The sequence below is a fragment of the Lepisma saccharinum genome, chromosome 14, assembly GCF_977018435.1.
Source record: "Lepisma saccharinum chromosome 14, izLepSacc3.1, whole genome shotgun sequence".
NCBI classification, from domain to species: domain Eukaryota; kingdom Metazoa; phylum Arthropoda; class Insecta; order Zygentoma; family Lepismatidae; genus Lepisma; species Lepisma saccharinum.
Window position 1 is genome coordinate 79,077,348 of NC_139242.1, and position 21,947 is coordinate 79,099,294.

General features: G+C 37.6%; 1 protein-coding gene across 2 annotated transcripts in view; it reads right to left on the reverse strand.

Annotated features, from left to right (window-relative positions):
- The window catches only part of LOC145999075 (ly6/PLAUR domain-containing protein 6B-like), a 357,012-nt gene that overhangs the window by 284,403 nt on the left and 50,662 nt on the right, over window positions 1–21,947 (reverse strand). For both annotated transcript variants that reach the window (XM_083136043.1, XM_083136044.1), the window contains exon 2: window positions 15,304–15,335. The gene's annotated coding sequence lies outside the window, so the exon portion shown is untranslated. The remainder of the gene's footprint in view (window positions 1–15,303; window positions 15,336–21,947) is intronic.

The following is a 21,947-nucleotide window of genomic DNA, read 5'->3' on the forward strand; positions in this document are numbered from 1 at the left end:
CTTCCTTCTTCTTTGGAAAGATTATCGTCTTCTTCGATGGAAAAGTTAACTTCTTCTTTCTTCTAGGGAAAGATTAACTTCTTCCTTCTTCCATGGAAATATTAACTTCTTCTTCTTCCTTCTGTGGAAAGGTTAACGTCGTCTTCTATCTTCTAGGGAAAGATTAACTTCTTCTTCCCTTTTCTTTTGTGAAAGGATTAACTACTTCTTCCCTTTTATTCTCTGTAAAGAATAACTTCTTCTTCCCATTTCTTCTATAGAAGGATTAACTTCTTCTTCTAGTGTTCTATGGAAAGATTAACTTCATCTTCTATGGAAAGGTTAGCTTCTTCTTCCCTTTTCTTTTGTGGAAGCATTAACTTCTTCTTCTTTCCTCTATGGAAAGGTTAACTTCTTCTTCCTCTTTCCTCTGTAGAAGAATTAACTTCTTCTTCTATTCTTCTCTGGAAAGATTAAATTCTTCTTCCCTTTTCTTCTATAGAAGGATTAACTTCTTCTTCTATTCCTCTATGGAAAGATTAATTTCTTCTTCCCTTTTCTTCTATAGAAGGATTCATTTCTTCTTCTATTCCTCTATGGAAATATTAATTTCTTCTTCCCATTTCTTCTGCAGAAAGATTAACTTCTTTTACCGTTTCTTCTGCATGAAGCCCAAATATAACTACCAAGATTCAGTGCACTTTGGGGCGACAAACATTGATATAGCGCCACCAAGGTAACAAGCGAAAGGACAACCAAGGATCAGGCGCTGCCTTTGGTCCAGTGCGAGTAATGTAAATAGCGCAACCGTAGTCCTTTTGGGCAACAAATATTGATATAGCGCCACCAAGGGGAACAACCAAAAATCTAACGAGAAGTTTCCTTCTCGCCAGACAAATAGATGCAGATTTGAATCGGCTTCTTGACTTCTTTAATCTCCTATATGTACAGCGTATGAGGATTATGTCGATCATTGCGTTTCCTTTATTCCTTTATGTTCCTTATTCTATATTTACAGCGATTTAATCTTTACTAATTACCTTTTATTTGTTTTGTTTAATTTTAATCACTTTCTGGTTCCTCATAGTTCATTAGTAATTTACTTTCCGTTTTTCCACTCGCGCTGCCATCTATCGTTGTTTTCGCCAACTGTTTCCCCATATGTTTTTCATTGGGTTCGGCCATTCAGGCACGTAACAAGCCGCATCTGCACTTAAGCTTAACGCCCACTGAGACACGGAGAAACACAGCAACAGAACTTCTACTACAGAGAAACACGCTAAACCGAAGCAGGAAATTCCGTTCAAGAACACTGATGGCCGTGTGCACGAACGAACATCAAATTTTAAACTCGGATCCGGAAAGGATCACTGGACAATTCCATTGCACGAAGACGGTTCAACACTTGATCGCGATCTAGGAACATCAAAACGAGTTTATCTTCTGATCGGCCATTCGCCACCGTTTTGGTGTATGGTCCTGGTTCACGATACTGATGCTTCGACTGCAGGCAGTTGTTTTTGAATATAAAAAAAGCGGAAAGTGATATCGAGGGCGTGCAAACGCTAGAGATGTTGGATGTACAATGCTGATAATTCAATAACTATGTAAACTAAAAACTGCCAAAATAATAATAACAATTTGTGGTTCTGTGGTGCAAAGTCGTAATGTTTCTAAATACTGTACTTTCTATAACAGAACACAAAACATATATAAAAATAAATGTCATATATTACGTGCAAGTTCAAGGTAAATTAGAATAGAGCAATGTTACGATATTGCTACATGGTGTTGGAAATATGATTGTATAAATTTACGAAAATACATGTTACTGGCTATTTACACGACAATATAAATATATAAGAATTAAGAAATGAAAAATTCAAATACTAAATACTTACCACGGAAACTGACACAGAGAAAAGTGAGAAAAAGCGACTGGAAGCTCTGGAAATGTGGCTACGGAGACGAATGGAACGGGTGAAATGGACAGAAAAAGTGAGAAATGCAACGGTGCTAGAAAGCGTTAGAGAAAAGAGATCAATGCTGGAGATAATCACGAAGAGAAAAATAAATTGGTTGGACCACTGGATGAGAAGAAACCGTATCCTAAGGGATGCTGTTGAAGGTATGGTCAAGGGAAAGAAGATACCAAATGATCGAAGACATCAAAATAAATGGGTCCTACGCTGCTACAAAGCGAAGAGCTGAAGATCGAACAGCATGGGGAGACCTGCCCCTGGGATAGAACAATGAATGAATGATATTTTCAAGAAGTGAAACAAGATAGAAGCTGGATCCAATTAAATTGTTGGATTGGCGTCCTTTCCACTAACATTTCACAAGAAGTTATTCTACCATTTATACTTTACTTTTGATTATTCATACAAAGTGATTATATCGTTGTGTCTATTGTGCAATGGAAAATAACAAACTGACATGTATGTATGTACTACCAACAAATTTCGGTATATCCATGAACAAAGAAACAAAGAAATTATCTCATAGCCGGCAAGTAAGGTTACAAAGACAACTTCCTCGCCCCGCCCCTGGGAAATGAGTTTTAAGAAAATTAATTTGGTCATTCCTTACATTGGAAAGTAAAATAAATGTTCTTACCATCTCAAATAATTAAAAATTAAAGGATTCTACAATTTCGAAGTGCAAATTCCCTACCATCCCAGGAAAGTGTTGCTTGAAACGCTGGAAAAGAGTATTTTTTTAAACAAAATAATTTTTAGAATACTGTACATAAGGATTTTGTAGATATCGGAATCGCTTTTAGTGACAATACATTAATCTCGTAGGCTAATAATTTAATAGTGTTTATTAGGCTCTAAGAAAGGAAAAGGAAGGAAACAAAATATATGTACTGATTAGGTGAAGCTCATACGAAAGGAAATGTAATATGTAAACTGTAAACAGAGTTACATTTCTCTTGATTTAAAATTCTATAATTTTTAGAAACAAAAATAGCAAACATTTTCTGGAGAAAAATGTACAAAATACTAATCATGGTAAACCGTAAATAACGTTATTATCATTAAACTGAAAATAAATATGACAGCTGATATGTTGCAAACTATCATTTAAAAAATACCAAAATTCAGCTACAAGGACTTTAAAAAATATTTTAAGTTACGATTGTAGAGTTCATCCAGAAGATGTTTTACTTTACTGGAAGAAAAAAATACTGAAATTTTGTATTATAGTTTCATTAAAACACTCAACAAACATTTCCATAATAGGTTCATATGTACAGTATCAGAAATCGAAAATGTACATTTACATAAATTATAATTTATTTTTTACGTATTTGCTTTAATTAAAATTTTAAAATATTTTATAGGCTCGTTTACCACAAAAAGCTTTTCTATGAAACAGCATATATCTATATGTGTGTGGTGCCAAAAACCATATCAGCAATTTTAAGAATGTTTTCTTTTTAAATAAAAAAAATCGATTTAATTTTTAAAAATCCGATTAAAATGTTAAAAAATATCAAAAATGATTTTTTAAATAAACATCATGTTTTTATCCACCCTGCTTTATACAATTTTAAGAATGTTTTCTTTTTAAATAAAAAAATCGATTTAATTTTTAAAAATCCGATTAAAATGTTAAAAAATATCCAAAATGATTTTTTTAAATAAACATCATGTTTTTATCCACCCTGCTTTACACCCTCTAGTAAAAACGTCTGGCTACACCCATAGCAAACATTGTATTAAATCTTACATAAGGTAATTTCCAAATCCATATCTTCAGTTCCTCTCGGCCTTTACTATTTGCAACGTCTGCATAAAATTTGCATGAATTTGATTAATGCAACTTGAGTAATGCCTTCATGCCAGCTGATATTTGAAAGAATTTTCATTTCTGCGATATATTCATGAAATGTTTAGGAACTGCTTTTTAAAATTCATTTTTTTTCTTTTTCATATCTCGATCTTTTTTTTTGTGTCTTTATTCAAGCGAGGATAAGATTAATTAACAAGTTCACTGGCAGAAAATTCTATCCCATTTCAGAAGTTGATTCTCTGCTGCATTTAATTTCTTTCTGCTGCCGGCGGAAGACAGCTTCCAGCAGGATAAAAAGATGGGGGGGAAGAAATAATGTAAGAGGGCGTGGAGAAATTTCAATTAGACGAACCAAAGGCAATAAGCATGTGCGTTCTTGGCGCCTTCTTTCTCATCCCCTAATTGGGTTCCGGCCAGACGCGAATCCTCCGAAGACCCAAGCAATCTAAAAGGGCCCCAGGGACGGAATAGACGGACGGATGGACAGACCGTGTGACGCTCAAACGATGCGAATGTTTGATCCCTCTGGATCAAATAAATTTCTTACCTTTTTATTTTTTTTCTTCTGCTCGGGACTTTCTCTCCCCCCCCTCCCTCCAGCTCAAGGCTTCTGCTCGGGACTTACATTTTTCGAAAAAATGTTTTGTTGCCCTTTACACATTTTGGTTGATACCCTGGATGTTAAAGGAAAATTATCCTAAATAGTTGCGAAACATTTCATGGTTTATGTGTATGCAATATGTTTAAGTACCCTTCAAACATTTAAAATAACCAATGGTTTTCGGAATCTTTAAATTATTTTACAACACCTGCTTACTTCCTAGCACAGGTTCACAAACTTTTTCGTTTCACGGCGCCCTCAGTGTTTCAAGATTTTTCCAAAGCGACCAAGTCAGAATGTAGACCTAACTTGCAATGCTCAGTTAGTGTGGTTGTGTTGCTTGTGTTAAGTTAAAAATAAATACATATTTCAGATTCAGAAACATTTTACATGTAAAAAGCACTAAATAAGCATATATTTGGATTGATGCGTTTGTTGTAGGTGACAACTTTTGGGAATAACATTGTCGCTATCGTCATTTATCAATTCTTTCCCAAATATACTTTTTGCAGCTTTCTGTTCCTTGCAGTGAGAATCAGTCTTTCCTCTTGAAGTAATCTTTATACTTCATTCATCTTCACCTACTTTTTGTATATTCTTGCCTGTACTGTGTGAATTACTTTCAGAACTGTTAGTCAAAGGATTTCTAATGGGAATAGAGAAACGATTATCAAATGTATATATTAGACTTAGGGCAAAAGGTATCGCAAGTGTTTCTATGTAATGGTGGTTCAGTGCCTCTAACCATACGGAACTGTTAATTTCAAAACATGTTTTTGTCAACTTGACCTGTAACCATCAGGTGTCGGGAAAATGTTGTTTTTCTATATTGTTCATTGACCAGGCTCTCCTCACGTAGACCCACGGAAATGGAAAATAGAAACTAATTAAGAAAACACAAATACAGCCTCAGCTTTGGTATAAAAAGACCAAATTTCAGTACCAGGGCACAGTCGTTCTTCTATTCTCCAATCGGACCTACTGTGGAGCTGCCAGGTAACTATACCTGGCAAACGGTAATTATCGTCTTAAATATCTACGGATAATAGTCCTTGTGTTTAGTCTGAAAGACTAATTGTAGAACTTGGTGTCGGTAAACACTTGTAAAAATCTACATGTGACTGAATATAAGTGTAATTTGGGATGTTCCCAAATCTACATGTGACTGACTGTAAGTGTAATTGTAGTGCCTCCAGTGATTTCGTTCAATACATATATATAACATACTTAAACCTCGACCAGCGATCTTATTTACTTGAAGTTAACTACTAAGTTTCCACCGGACCAACGAACTCGTACTTCGAAAGATTGCATTCGCAACCCCTCCTCTCCGAGGATACAACATGAAAATTGGTGGCAGCGACGGGATGTGTCCGCACTTCAAGTAAGTTACTCTCACAACAGTATTCATCCCCATTCACTGGGAACCAGCCGCCATTTGCTCTTCCAGACAAGAGCCGACAAAACAATGGAGCATATTCAAGTAGGACATCAAGTGCTAATCTTGTGGCAGAGAGGTGATGCCGCAAACGTCTTATCGAAGACGTTTTCGCAATTGCAAAAAGTAGGTGAAGATGAATCGAGTATAAAGATTACTTCAAGAGGAGAGACTGATTCTCACTGCAAGCAACAGAAAGCTGCAAAAATTATCGTTGGGAATGAATTGATAAATGACGAGAGCGACAATGTTATTCCCAAAAGAATAACCCAAAAGTTGTCAGCTACAACAGCTCCCTCCTTTTTGATGAATTTTTCATTCCTTTGTAATGAAAAATTCAACAGTAGGGAAATTTTATCTTTCCTTTTCTTATTATTTAATTTTGGTTAATTATTCCTTCTTTTTAATTTACTCATTTACATGTCAGAGCCATTATTCTTTTGTGTTACCTTGTTAAAATATAGATTCATGGATATCGTAAACTATGATTGTTATACAACCTTTTACATTCATTTATGTTTCTAGTAACAACAATATACCACTGTTTTACCTAAAGATAAATGATACATTTTTAATATCTTAACAGTTCGTCTATATATTCATTTTGAATAATTACTTTTTGTTTGCTTGCATAGTCCGTGTGCACTTGAATTGAAGTGTACGCTTTGCACTTATTTGTCCACCTTTTCTTTCTGAATTATACTTGAACCTTTTCATACAACTCATAAGGATTATACTGTTGTTTTGAGATTATATATATATACAATCATTGGTGACACAAATCTGCCTTAGTCAGTTTGCAATTTGTTGGTAATAATCCATTAAAACTGTATGTGATGTTTGTTATAATTTGTTTTCGTATTCCACATGGTTGTGTTGATTTAGAATAGCTATATATATTTATTTTCGTATGACATATTAACAAGCTAACATATATTATTGTACACTGAATTCATTCGTTTGGTACCTGAATAAAAATTTTGTTGTCCACTTCTCCGAGAGCAATGTAAAAACAAACTGGGATAGCTGTTTGTCATGTGTAGTATCCTAAACAACTCAAACCTGTAATCTTGTCAATGTATTTTTTTCTAACTGAACATAAGCTTCCATAGTAGTATATGGAATCTTACTACGTTATAAGGTTTATATTGTAGGTTATTAGTCATTAGCAGCTTAGTTATGTAAGCCAGAATTCCATTGTTTAACAATTACATGATATTATCTTTGAATCCTTTACACTGATGTGATTTAGTTAAACCAGTAGGTATTGATAATTTCCTTTTTGCATTTTTACTTGCCGTAAACCTTTTATTTTAAACGAGATTATATTGCGTTATGTACCTGTAAAGTACCGTACCCTTCTGAACATCGAGAACTGTTTGTTTCATTGATTCTATCGACTCTGACTAATACCTGGTTTACAAATATTGAACATGGAGTTTCATTACTTCGGACAATTGGATTCTTGAACAACTCTTTTGTCCGTTCTACAGTATTTTAAACTTTAACTCCATAAGATTTACAAAGGTCAGCAATTCCCATTCTCAGGAATATAACTGAATTTCTCCTATATGATCATAGTGCAATCCTCAAGTGTCCTGGAAGTGTTCTATTTGAACTCCTAAACCATTAACTGCTCTCGTGAAACAAACTATTTGCACTATGTGCAACCACATCTTTCTGTAATAGAAAGAAACACTTTAGGTATCCTACGTGATACTTATCGTTAGTACAACTTGAACCATTTTGCATATCCTGCGGTAACTCTTTTACCTAGATGTAAACATTTTACACCTCTGACTGCTACCAACTTGAAAAGATCTCTACTCTGGGAGTCTCGTTTCTTCGATCTTGTCGAATAGCTTCATCACATTATCTTCGTAATTGTGGCGTCACAATTTGATAATTTTTCTTCTTCTTAATATCTGCTTCTTCCTGGTTGTTGTTCCCCTTTTTCATATAATGTTTTTTGTTCGCTTTGCCGCTTGTATTACACAATGTACCTTCCTGATCTTCCTTCTCGGCAAAATGTCATCAGGAATCTTCTTCCTTGAGCATATGATTGACTATGGGAATCTGCAAACAATCAGACAATAAAAGCTTCTTTTCACTAATTTCATTTGACACTTACCCTTATCATCCTTGTTTGTTGTTCTTTTGTATGGTTCTAGGTGTCCTTGCACGGTTGTTACAGTTCACAGATGGGAATTATTTTGTGCAAAGGAGTCCCAAATCTTCTTTTCTCTCCCTGTGAGAATTCAAGAAAATGTGAGGAAGTTGTGTTCACTTTGAAAATAACTGCATTTATAGACTTCGCGCCCGCTTCGATCATTATTACTCTTAAATTTAGCTTATCACACTCACTTTCACTGTCGTCTAATGTTTCGTTCTAACTTTTCTTGGGTTCAACTTGGGTGACATTTTACTATTTATCTCTCCTTTTGTATCTGATATAACTCTGCTATCACATGTCCTTTTCCAAGCATTTCCTTTTTCACTTTACGTGCGTTTTACACTGTGAGACTTTGTAGATGTCCTGAAGTCACTTGAATCGTCGGTTTGTGACTCGAACTGATATTTCACAATACAACTTTCTAGTCCTAATCTTTTCTTTCTTTCTTTTTTTTTCTGGTAATGGATCCACCGTTCTGATTCCGAGACTTGAGGTTATGCATTTCGATATAAATTCATCATATTCTGACTAGAAATCGCTGCACTGTTCCTTACGAATAGGTTCTATATTTTCGAAAGCATCGAAGGGGCTTCTAATACCCGAAAAATAAATATATTGTCACCCTTTTTGTTCCTTTTTTTAATAGATTGAGTTACGTTATTAAATTTCATTGAGCACTTAAATTATAACTATGTTATCAAGTTACATGCCGTTGATGGTACGATTTCCTGATAATCTCCACCATGGTCACTACATATACATATATTCTTATTGAAATATCTCATAGTCTTGTAATTAGATAAGCCATCTTCGGAGTCCTCTTTTGATGAATAAGGTGACCACTTATTTCCGGAGCCTTTCTGAGTTTTCTTCACTGTGGCTCTGCTTGATTTTAAAGGATTCCCTTTTTTGTTCGGCTTCAGTTGCCGTCACTGATCTTACTTGTATTAAGGCGTTTACTGGAACATCATCACTTATCCTTCTTAAGATTAGTAATTTCATTAACATGCAAAAGGAACTAATCGGTTTGTTTGGGTTTGCTACGTAACAACCAGTGTTGGCAGACTATGCTGATTTGTCCTTTTAAGTTTAGCGTTGTACCAGATGCTATCTCATTGGTTCCTTTGGATGGAGATCTCCTTTTCTTCTACCTTTGGGTCTCGTACCCAGTTTCATCGAGTTTGTTTCCTTCGACATCTTTTGTCTCGTATTTCTTCTTGAAGCCAGTTTTACAATTGATCCTAGCGATGTAGAATCTTCCGCTTTACTCCGTGCCATCATCTGGATTCGGCCCCTGCAGAGCCCTTGCATAAAACTTGCTTTGGTGAGAATTTCCACTAAGGACATTGCTCCTTGTAATTTTGCAGGTTATAAAATTCTTACTATTGCTGGTCTGAATTCTGATAGTAACTTATCTACATTGCTAGCTAAATCAGCAACATTTTCTGCCTTACCCTGTCTAGTGTTAAAGAGTTGACAGGCATAAAAATCTATTGTCTTGTGATCCGAGTAATTTTCTATCAGAATATATTTTACCACTACTAACTAATAATTTTGATTTAGCATCTCCTGTAATTCTCGCCTTCATAAATTTTAGTTGGTCATGCTTACTAGCGTGAACTAGTTCGAAAGTTGAGTCACAATTTGATAGTAACTCCTGCAAATTTTATATTTTTCCATAAAACGGAGTCGTAATCAGTTTCAACGCTTCAGGAATACTGCAATAATCGGAAAGATCATTAGGAGTTGGGTTTCTCATTTTTGCCTGTACTGTGTGAATCACTTTCAGAACTGTTAGTCAAAGGATTTCTATTGGGAATAGAGAAACGATTGTCAAATGTATATATTAGACTTAAGGCAAAAGGTATCGTAAGTGTTTCTATGTAATGGTGGTTCAGTGGCCTCTTGCCTGTTTTTGTAGTTCAGAATCAATGTAAAAAAAATTGTAAGCTTAATTGTAACCCTACTATAATAATAATAATAATAATAATAATAATAATAATAATAATAATAAAAATAATAATAATAATAATAATAATACTGAACTGTTAATTTCAAAACATGTTTTTGTCACCTTGACCTGTAACCATCAGGTGTCGGGAAAAATGTTATTTCTCATATATTGTTAATCGACCAGGCTCTCCTCACGTTGGCCCACGGAAATGGAAAATAGAAAGTAATTAAGAAACCACAACTACAGCCTCAGGTTTGGTATAAAAAGACCAAATTTCAGTACCAGAGCACAGTCGTTCTTCTATTCTCCAATCGGACCTACTGTGGAGCTGCCAGGTAACTATACCTGGCAAACGGTCTGGTACATGGTTATTATCGTCTTAAATACCTATGAATAATATTCCTTGTGTTTAGTCTGAAAGACTAATTGTAGAACTTGGTGTCGGTAAAGACTAATAAAAATCTACATGTGACTGAGTGTAAGTGTAATTTGGGATGTTTCCAAATCTACATGTGACTGACTGTAAGTGTAATTGTAGTGCCTCCAGTGATTTCGTTCAATACATATATATATTTTATATATATATTTACTAAGTTTCCACCGGACCAACGAACACGTACTTCGAAAGATTGTATTCTCCACCCCTCCTCTCCGAGGATACAACACGGTGGTCCCATTCTAAAACCGTGTGTAGACTAACAAGTAAGTGTCGTTTCAATGAAAAATCTCGGAACAATTCGCGGCGACCCTCTTAGCCAGTCACGGTGCACACTTTGGGAACCACTGACCGAGAGTATAAGCTTGACACCCACTGAGACGCAGAGAAACGCGACAACAGAACGCAACAGACTTGTTTCCGGCGTCTCAGTGCGCGATCTGATAGTAACCTTTAAGTTAACCTTCACTGAGGGTCCTTCATGTCCGCGTGCACCAACGCAGATTATTTCGAAGTTCAGATGAACGAGATCAATTTTAATCCACTCTAAACGAACTTGGTTTAAAGATTTGCAGTTCACCAACAAAAATCCACGTTCACGAGATTCTGTTCAACTGATCCGAGATTAAGTTGTAAGGCTATAGTTGATTGGTTGGGTAAAACAAATCACAATCAAGAACAGCACAGAGTAGTGTGATGTGTTAAAGTATCAACATGTAAGAGAAGAAAGTAATTCGGTCCGCAAACTTATCTGAATTTGAGAAATGTACTGATCAACCTTCTCGACGAGTACAAGGATGTAGTGGAGTGTAAAAAAAATAATGATATTAAAAAAGAACTGACGGCACAACACAAAAGGAGGAGAAAGCATGGAACCTTCTTCTACGGGACTTTAATGCTTTATGAAATGCATTCGATTTTGAGAGAACAGCGTACGCTGAACTTCGCCCACTCAATAGAGATATATTATTATTACTGTAAAAAAGTAGCATGTACTTTTACCATGTAGAGCTACAATCCATACAATTTCATTAGTCTTTTCTTCAGTTCTTTGTTCATAGATCAACAGAAAATGTGTTTCTTTATATTGAAGGCTTCCCTCGCCATTGCTAGTCTTACTTTTATTTCTTGGCTGCATCCAAGATATTTAAAGCTGTCTACTCGATCGATTCTCTTACCTCTGATACTCACTCCGGCCTTCCCGATGGCGCAGTGGTAGCGACGTTGCCTTGCAACCAAGGAGTCCCGGGTTCAATACCTGGTGGAGGAACATAGTGGTTCGGATCCCACTTTAAACTGTAGGTCCAGTCCCGATTACCCATACTGTTCATAAAGTGGACTTAAAACACGAACTCAACAACAACCTCTGATATTGACATTTTCCTTCCTCTGTTTTCTTCCTATCACCATTTCTTTCGTCTTATTCACATTTATTTTCATCCCGAACTGTTCACAGTGGGTATTCATTTCTGCCAACATGTCATGTATGGCTCTTTCATTTTCTGGCAACAGAGCCATGTCATCTGAAAATCTTATACAATATATTTCGCTTCTTCCTACTGCAAAGGCTAGAAATATCAAAAGCTTCGAACTCTTAGTGGTGATCCAAGATATTCTTTCTCCACGAACAGCTCTTTTTGTCGACGTTCTTCCTTCCACCTCCCTCCACATTCTTGTTGCCACAACACTCTTCAGTTACTCTGCAATCCCAGATAATCACATTGGGCCAAATTGCAGATGTTGTGGCCCCAACACAAAGGCAGGATTTTAGCACCTCCAAAGCCATTTCGCCTTCTTGTCGGGTGCGATGAATACAAATCGCCCAGCGCCTGCTCTCAAGTGGCGTCCTCTGGATCGAACAATGCCATTGTATTCACTTGGCAAATGCACTGGAGCCATCACACTCGTAACATCCTTCTCTTATAAAAACCATCTTTATATTTTAGCTCCAGGGTTAAAGAGAATGGGCGCATATCGCAGATCCAACGGGATTGAAAAACACATTGAAGAAATACATATAAGGAATCGTTGTGTGTGTCTGTTTTATCGTATGCAAGAACCAAAGAGTGGATGGAATGCATTTTTTCAGTTACTTCCCTTCCACTTACATTGCACGGCTCATACACAATGGATATGCAGGTCTCCCCGATAATGTAGTGCCTCTCGTTTTAACGTCAGGGCCTCCCCGATGGCGCAGTGGTAGCGTCATCGCCTTCTAATCAAGGGATCCCGGGTTCGATACCCGGTGGAGGCACATAGTGGTTCGGATCCCACTTTAAACTGTAGGTTCAGTCCCGATTATCCTTACTGTTGTAACGAACCTGAGAGTTTAAGGTTTTATATTTGTAAGAAGTTAAGATTTTTAAAATGTTTATTACTTCAAATAATGTGCAAGTTGTCACAGACAATTATAGTTAGATTGATACAGTTATGGTTGGAACTTGTATATATGTTTATAAATACGTCACAATCTGTTCGTGTTGACGTCACTTTCTCATCTCAGCAGAGGAAGTGAACCCACCTGAATGTTCCTCCCCTGACGACAGACTGAGTTTGAAAAACAGGTGAAGGATAAATAACAACTTGGAAACTGAGAGAACTGAAGTATAGATTTTGGGTTTTCGAGTTTTCTTCTTGCCGATAAGTTGAAAGTAAGCAATTAATTATGTACTTTGACTTTCGCTATATGTGAGGGAATTGCCCAACGTTAGTATTGAATGTTCTAGTGTTTTATTGGTAAGTGATTATGAAATATACGCGATTATAAAACTGCGTTTTAACTTTGAAAACAGTGTTGTTTCATTTCTACCCAGCAAGCCCTGATGAGTGATAAAAGCGTCTCATGTTCCCGACAAAAGTAGCAGCGGACTAACTTTGTGACGACTGGTGTACAACCGGGTTGGACGTTGCACTGTGCATAAAGTGGACTTAAAACAACAATTCAATCAATAAATCAATCGTTTTAACGTCGTCGCCTTGAAATCGAGAGGTACCGGGTTGGGATATGGATATGTACAGTGTCGGCGATTAGGAGGAGGGGGTCAGTTGCTATCCCACTATGCTTAACCTTATCTACCGTGAGAAACTAAGCTGTCCTTGCCCCTCCAGTTTGGGAACCAAATCGCCACCATTGGATATCACTTAATGGAACAATGTTCCGTGGCATCATTTGTTTAATAAATAAATAAATTAATATCTACAAGGAAAATGTAACGGCAAAATACCTATCGGTACCGGACAATCTGTTTGGAATAAAGTAGTCCAAGGGGTAATAGTTACAACGAACAGGAACAGATGTCCCCAATATGGAATCAGTGCCCGACCCTGTGGCCGAGTGGTTAGCATATCGCGCTGCAACGCCAAGGGTCCCGGGTTCGAATCCCGGTCGGGCTTGGTTGTTTGTGAATGTCCATTCATCAATTTCATCATTTCATCACTCATCCCCATCTTCGCAAATTAGCCAAGAGGCACAAAACGCAAAGTAAACTAAATCAAATCAAATCAAATCAAAATATGGAATCAGTGACTCGCCATATTACTTCTACTGAAAAGTGCCAAACTCCTTAGCCTATTGGTTAACTGTGTCACAACTACTCTACAGCATAAGCCAAACTGAGAATTATGTTAAGCAGCATTCGATGCACATCAATAATTAAGTTCACGGAAACAGACATAGTGTTCCCAGAATTCAATATTTTTCCTCCAACATAACAACGAATAGTGCAATGGTTGATATCTCATTATCTATTGAATATAATCTGCAATGAACAGTGCAGTGACCAAAGAGACTCCATTAACGGAGAAAATTATACGCTAATTTCTTAATTGTACTAAATACTTAATTGTAGTTTATACTGAAAATATAACCGCAACATTCCTGTAAAAAATGGCTTTGATAAATACATAGGCCTAAATGAAAAAATAATTAAAAAGCCTTTTCCTTGTAATGAAGGGGTAGCTGGTTCGATACCTGCTGGAGACACGTGGTGGTTCGTATCCCACTTTAAACTGTAGGCCCAGACCCCATTAGCCTTTCTGTGCATAAAAGTTGGACTAACATGGAGGTTGAAATTTTTGCAATTCTGTTCCATATCAACAAATACACTTGTTAAGTTTCAAAAACCGACCAGAAAAGACAATTGACTTACACGTGTCGGAAATAAGCTCAACAGCCATCACTATTCTGTGTAAAGGTCTCCTACACAAGGCCATTTTCCTCTTGATGCCAAAAGTTTCATGCCAAAACTGTCAGAGCAAATTTCCCATGCGTTCACCACACACGGATCATGCGACGAGTAACATTCCCTGCCCACATACTTTCAATTTCACTAAGCCCTTTCACAACGGTTCGTATGTAGGTACGCACTGATGCTAGGTGGGCTACAGAGCATCTTGTACAGGGACATTAAAAACAAGTATACAGTTTTCATTATCGAGTGCAAAAGGCTGAACGAGAGTCAGAGAATTTTGATGAAACCGAAATAAACGTTCACCTTCTTCAAACCAGCTCCTCATACTTTAAGAAAAAGTTTCACTTGAAATCATCCACTTCTGGAATCAAGTCCTAATTTTGGCAAGTACATATCGTAAAGATCACCGTCAATACAAATCAAAATAGCTCATACCTATCCTATAAGTAACTTTCATTCTTGAAATGTAACATTCCCAAGTGTTCTTTCTCTCTGTTTGAAGCGAAAAACATCAAGATTGGCACTTTAACTTAGTTTCTTAAATCAACTAAAAATCTATAGCATTGTGTGTTCCACAGTATCTTTATTGTTTGTTAACTAGCTATGTGAAAGATGTGCTTGATGCTCTTGGTTTGACTAAGCAATTGAAATCTGACAAAATGTTGAACTTAAGAAACAAAACCTGTCAATTAAGTGTTAAATATTTCAGTGAAGCTAAAAAATATCCTTACCTTATGTTGGTGTCCGTGTCTATCCGATATCACTGAAAATAAATAAAATTATATTTATAGTTTATTGAATTAAATATCAACAATACAAAACATTGGTGTAACTATTAGCAATTACCTGTATAAAATTTCATGAACGATCTCACAAAACAAAATATAACGTTATTCTCTACAACAGGCCGTGAAGGCACACATGAGAATCTGGAAGTAAGGTCCCCTACTTTCACAATCTGCAGCATTTCTGGAGGTGATGTGATCAGCACCACGATTCGGCTGCCTATACCCCAGGGTTGCCTGAGGTACTCATCTATTACAGGGTGGTGAACCGCATAGCAAACACCTTAAAACACAGTTCCCCTTGTTTGCAATAACGTGAAAGTGATTTGCAAAAATCATAATGCTTTCTAAACATTCAGAATTTTCACTTAAAATGCCAGACTGCTTTCAAATTTTGTAATTGCTTAAAGTAAAAAAAAAACAAGTAAAGTGCTCCCCTGTGCTTTGCAACACGCCATAAAGGCGTATAGGGGGTGTGGAGTTAGGGCCCCGGGTCTCTCGCATGGTAGTCAGACGCCCTAACGAATGAGCTACCGCAGCTTAATTGCTTAAAGATGTTTGCTTATATCAGCCTTAAATAAACTAGTCTTCGATGTCATGAGAACTGAACATTTCAATTTGTCTGTTATACGTAATATCTCAAATTTATTCTATTCAATCTGTATTAAACTATGACTATTAATGTGCTAATAATTATAGTTTAGTTTTATTCACATCATTGTTGATTAAAATTGAAATTGAAAATTATATGGTATTAACCTTGGGTTATACTACTGGTTGAAACTAACTTAGTTTAAATCCGCCAACTCTGTTTATGTATGTTGTTGACATAAGTTTTACATTACATGTTCCTTTACTGTTGAGACACATTTCTTATTCCAACCTACGTTAAACATATTTTCTGATCACAGTTCTTTTCAAGAACTTTTTGATGAACCTTCGTTTTGCACCTTCTGTCTTTTTTCATTATTGTTAAATTTCGTCTTAGTGCGAGTTCAACCATTTCTATTTTCGTTTTGCAGCTCTTCTTCTTCTTTTTACCAAATACGTTTACAATATTTCCAATCTGTGCGTGTTTTCCATTGTGACTCAACAATTTTCATTTGCTCTCTATTCTTGTGGTAACTGTGGCAAATTTGTTTTCTGTGCTAAATAAGAACTAAGATTATGACAATGTTACGAGTGAATTCTTAAGTTCTAGTATATTCTGTTTTCAACTACAGGGACCTCCCCGGTGGCACAGTGGTAGCGTCGTCACCTTGTAATCAAAGGGTCCCGGATTCGATACCCGGTGGACACACAGTGGTTCGGATCCCACTTTAAACTGTAGGCCAAGTCCCGATTAGCCTTTCTGTGCATAAAGTGGACTTAAAACACCAACTAAATCAATCAATCAACTACATTGGCCTTCCGATCCTTATTTGGAAAGATGATTAGTAATTTCGCGGTGGGGCAAGACACTTTCTGCCTCCCCCAAATTCAAGTAGAAGGACACATTTTATGTATATTTACACATATTAAAGTTTTGCTTATGCCGATCTTGCCCTCCCCTTACCTTTTAAAGGAATTCCAGTTACTCTTCGTGCAACACTTTGTTCCGTAACCCGCTTCATCTAAAAGTATTATTAATTGCAGTGCACTCTAACTAAGGTAATTGAAGTTGGGTGAAAACGAGGGAAACCAAAATAAGCTTGCATAACTTTAGAGCAGTCGTGCATGACCAAGTGCTCTAGCTTTAAAAAGTCTCTTAAAGTATAAAGTAAATAAACATCACTTTGAAAGAGGGCCGCAAAAAGTCATTATTGGAAGAAACGTTAAACCAACATTCAAGAGCAGAAAGGACGTCTCTCAGGACGCGAAAGTGGCTTTCCTTGCACGAACAGGGAAATTCTCGCTGGAAATGGAAACAACGATGATGATGTCCGTCGAATCGAGATGGGAACAGCTGCGTCCAGAGAATTTTGTCGTGATTGGCGGAAGTCGTCTTCACTCGTAACAAGGAGCTGTTGACAGAAAAGCGTGCAAGATAGTGGGCAGGGTGACCACTGTAGGATCATGATAAAATTCAAGTATAATTTCCGGTTCTCAAGGTGAACTTTTAAAAAAATTCAAGCATATGTTTTCTCTATTGATACCTTACATATTACCGCCTCTCATCACCCACACACATATACATACATATATATTAACAATATACAGGGTCTGGGTGATTCCAACGTATCCAAAAATTGAATTTAACGGTACAGACATTCAAAATGTTTAATTTAAGGCCATTTATTCCATCAGTAGAATTCTGATTTATTTTCCATGAAGCTTTCTTGTCCTTCCTCGATGAATATAGCTAAACGGTGAAAAACGTGCCTCAGAGCATTTATGAATATGCATAAATGGGATTTTAATTAATGAAAGTTGCAATTTTTCACGTTTGCGGAGAAAAATTCACGTAGAATGTACGCAGAATTCCCGTTGCCAATAATTCACTCAGAATTCCCGGAATTCCCCGGATTCCAGGTGAGTAGCGACCCTGGTGGAGTTTCTAACCGGGTTCACAAGACTACAGTTTCATTATTTTATATACCATATGTGGTAAAGGACAATCCACTGCACAATGAACGTGGAATCTTCTGGAAAAGTCTACCTAGAGCAACGGTCACGAATTTAGGCGACTGGCAGAAGCACGCTGCCTTCATTCTGCGTCGGGAATCTATGGACATAAGCCGCACATTACGGTAGAGAAGGGATGAGAGCGAGTGGGGAGCAAAGCAAAAAGCGCTGCTGCAAACGGCGTTTACCCCTCCATGCACCCACTTTTCTTCTCGTGCGTTCATTGGCCATGTCTACTACTTGCGCAGACTTGTTTTCGCTCGCTTGCTCCAGAGATTACCGGGACAGACAATAGTTCAAACATAAACCCTTCGTCAGTCTCAGTATGCACATAGAACTTGAATGACATAATTGGTTTTTCGAATTAGTACAAATTTATTAAATTTCTCGGAGCTCAATTATCTTACAAGTACACACCAACCTATCAAATCCACAACGGCATGTTGGGGCGTAAGGAATCTTCCTTCCAACACCAGGCGCATGCGCAGTGATGAGAGGAATAGAGTATTGTTGGAGTTGCAGGTCTAAAGTTGTGTAGTCAGAACCTCACTAATGTGAAAGTTATGGAGATTCTCGTGTACCTCCAGGACAGACCGTCAATGCCCAGTATTACTGTCATTTTTGGAACACAACCTGCGACCTGCGTTGCGAAAGAAAGACGAGAATGCAGGACAATGCTTATGGAGCATGAAGCGCAACTTGTGGCTGATTTGTTAGCTCGAAGGGGCTGGCAGATGTTCTACCAGCCCCTGATTTGATCCCTAAGATGAAGCTTCCGAACTGTTCCAGAGATTCTTCAGGGAATAGACCGCTCCATTCAAACCATGGACAGAACAGGCGCTGCTACAGAAATACTACGACTTTCACGTCGCTGGCAACGGCTGCACACAATGCTGGAGACTACATCGAAGGGCTGTAAAAGTTTCACAGAGGCATCCCTTTCGTATCATTTCAGAATAAATAGTTGCCACTATTAAATTTCTAACCCACGTATATATTTTGTAAGTACAGTCAATGGTTTACCGAAAAATTGGTGAACACGCGGTTGTAACATTGCAATAAAGTATTCCCGGGTTCGATTCCTGGTGGAGACACACGATAACTTGTTGAGGATCGGAGAGTCCCGTTTGGTCGTACGTGATATAATGTAGACTGTAAACAGGCTTTTCACACTCTTTGCTGTATACTCATGAATTAGAGAATTTCTCAACCGGTACTTTGCACTTTAAAGTGCGATTGAGCAGCACTTTCGAGATGCGGATTGAATTTTATTGCTCTTCCATTCAAACGTTGCTGCGCTTGAGACACCATTTGGAAACTGCCACTGCTCGATACTGCATTCCTTCTGGTCTCTTTTCGCCAATTCCACTCATAACGAACATGATTTACGCGGTACTAAAAGCAGCAGACAGGTTTAACTTGCTCGAAAATTCAGTCTGCTGGTAGTAGATTGCGGAGTCTGTGGTTCGATGTCGAGTGCCCGTTAACGTAAATCATTTGGAAGATGTCGTCGCGCTGAGCAGATCGGCGAAAAAGTGGTGTCTGCAATAAAAGTAGGGATTCCCAGAGGGAAAGAACTCTCTTGTGGATTCAATATGAATGCAAAACTGCATTGTAGTGTGTCAAGACACTAATTCATGGGTGAATTAATAGTTTCCTATCTTTCTTTGCGATATTCACAAAGTTGACAAAGGTCATTTTGGTTCCGGAGCCTTCAAGACGATGCTAAACCTAGTAGAAGTTCGTTTTCTAATGATTGCTATTGATCATTGTTAAACAGGCATCACTACGGTAAAGAGTAATAATTCACCTCTCAAAAAGAGTTTAGGATGAGAGAGTGAGAACGAAATAGGGAGAAAGAGAGAAATAATAATGGAAATGGGCGTCCGGAAGGGGGGCAAGGGGGGGGGGGGCTGGAAAATGAAAGTCAACAAAAAATTATGTATTTCACACATATAATTTCAGTTTAGCCACAATAATATGTGTTAATTATTGCATGAACATCATAAATTTAAATTTAAGCAATATTTTTTAGGGAACAACACTTTTGTTGGGAGAAAATGTGCTTTGTTTGCCTCCCCTGGAAAAAATACCTTCCTTGCCCCTCCCTGGAAAAAATCCGGCGGACGTCCATGGGAAAGAGATAGTGAAAACGGCAAGAAAGAGAGAGAGAGAGAGGGGGGGAGCGAGAGATGGGGAATGAAAGAGAAAAACACAGAGGGAAGGAGAGAAACCAAGAGGGAGAAGAGGAGAATAGAGATTGGGCATGGTCAAAGAGAGAGAGAGAGAGAGAGAGAGAGAGAGAGAGAGAGAGAGAGAGAGAGAGAGAGAGAGAGAGAGAGAGAAGAACTGAGTGACATTTCCGGGTGCTAAATAGGCCAACCAACAACTCCCAAGAGACTACAGTCACAACAGAAATCCGCTGTTCGTAGCGCAAGCACAGCTCCACGAATCCCCCGACACTGTCACTTTATACAGTATGGCTCGTGAAATTCGTAGAACTTTCCGCTTTCGGGTTTTTAGAGTTTGATTCCCGTGCAAACATATTATTTAAGCACTTGAAGAGGGAACATTTCGTACGTTCTTAAGACTCGACTGGTCCTTGGACCTTCTTATCACTATAGCTCTTTTCCAGTCTTACGGCGGGCGCCCTATAAGCTGGCAAGGGAAGTGGGGAGCGGGGAAGCGACCAATCCAGCGAGGTAAGAAACGCAGCAGCCAGTACAACGAGGTTCACGTAGTACATTTTTCCGCCGCGTCGTGTCTGTCGGTGCCACTGCTGATGTCTGGTTGGTCTATACTTGCAACCTGCCCAACCAACATTGTATTCCTATAGCCTATGTGATTATTTATATGTACGCGTATATGTCTCTTCACAAGAAATAATGCTATTGTAACTTGGAGACAACATGAACAAGAAAATCACATTAACCTGTAGTTCTAAGCAAACGTATGAATAGATAATATATACGAGAGCTTGTCCTCAATCACCGAATAAACTTTTAAAAAGTAACACCCCTCCCTTACCCTTAGGAGCTGAATTACGGAAAATGCTTGCTTAATGGATGCTTACGTCATAGGTTTCTGTCCAGGGTGTTTTGGGCTGTAAACTTATCGAACTAATAGTAATAATAAAAAAGAAAAGTTTAATGTCCCTGAAAAAAAAAACCTTAAATAAAATATGAACATGAGTTAAAATAGTGAGCAAGTAACGTACAAAAAATAAATATACCGCCACCTGAACCCGCTCGGCCTGGTATCGCCACCCTAAAATTTAAAATAAAGTAGGAACCGAAGAGCCCTCAAAAAACAAATGCAAAAGGTTTATTTTTATAAAAGTTAATATCAACGAAGTACGGAAGCATCACTTAAGTACTTCCCAATTCAAGCATTGGCCTCTTAAGCGGTTATGGAAAATACTGAAATTTTATAAACATATCTTGAGCTATATTACTCAGACACACATACAACATTAAATATTTTGTCAAGATTACCATCAATTCTATACTAATTCTCTTCCGTCCAGCAAATTAATTTGCACAGTGCTGCCTAGCGTCCTGACACCCCTGCCCTTAGTGGTTGATTTGATAAAATCCTTTCACAGTGTGTATCTACGACACAGAAAAACCCTCCTAAAACTTCAGTTTTCTAGGCCCAGGGGTTTGCCTTGTACGTTGGTGAGTTAAGGAATGAAGACCAACTCTTTTACACATTAGGCCTATATGATATTAATGTAACAGTATGGTATAGTGAAAACACATTTCACTAGTTTATTTCCTAATTATTTACACTTGTACTTACCTGTTATGCATAGCGGAAAATTTTTGAACGTGGGATTTTGCTTTTTACACTGAAAATATGGCGGGCAAATCTTGACTCACGTTGTCTGATATGCAGTGTTTCCAAACTTATTAACCGAAAAATGCCGCACAAACTATTCACAGAAGGTTTTCAAGCGAAAATTGATCCACAAACCATTCACGGAA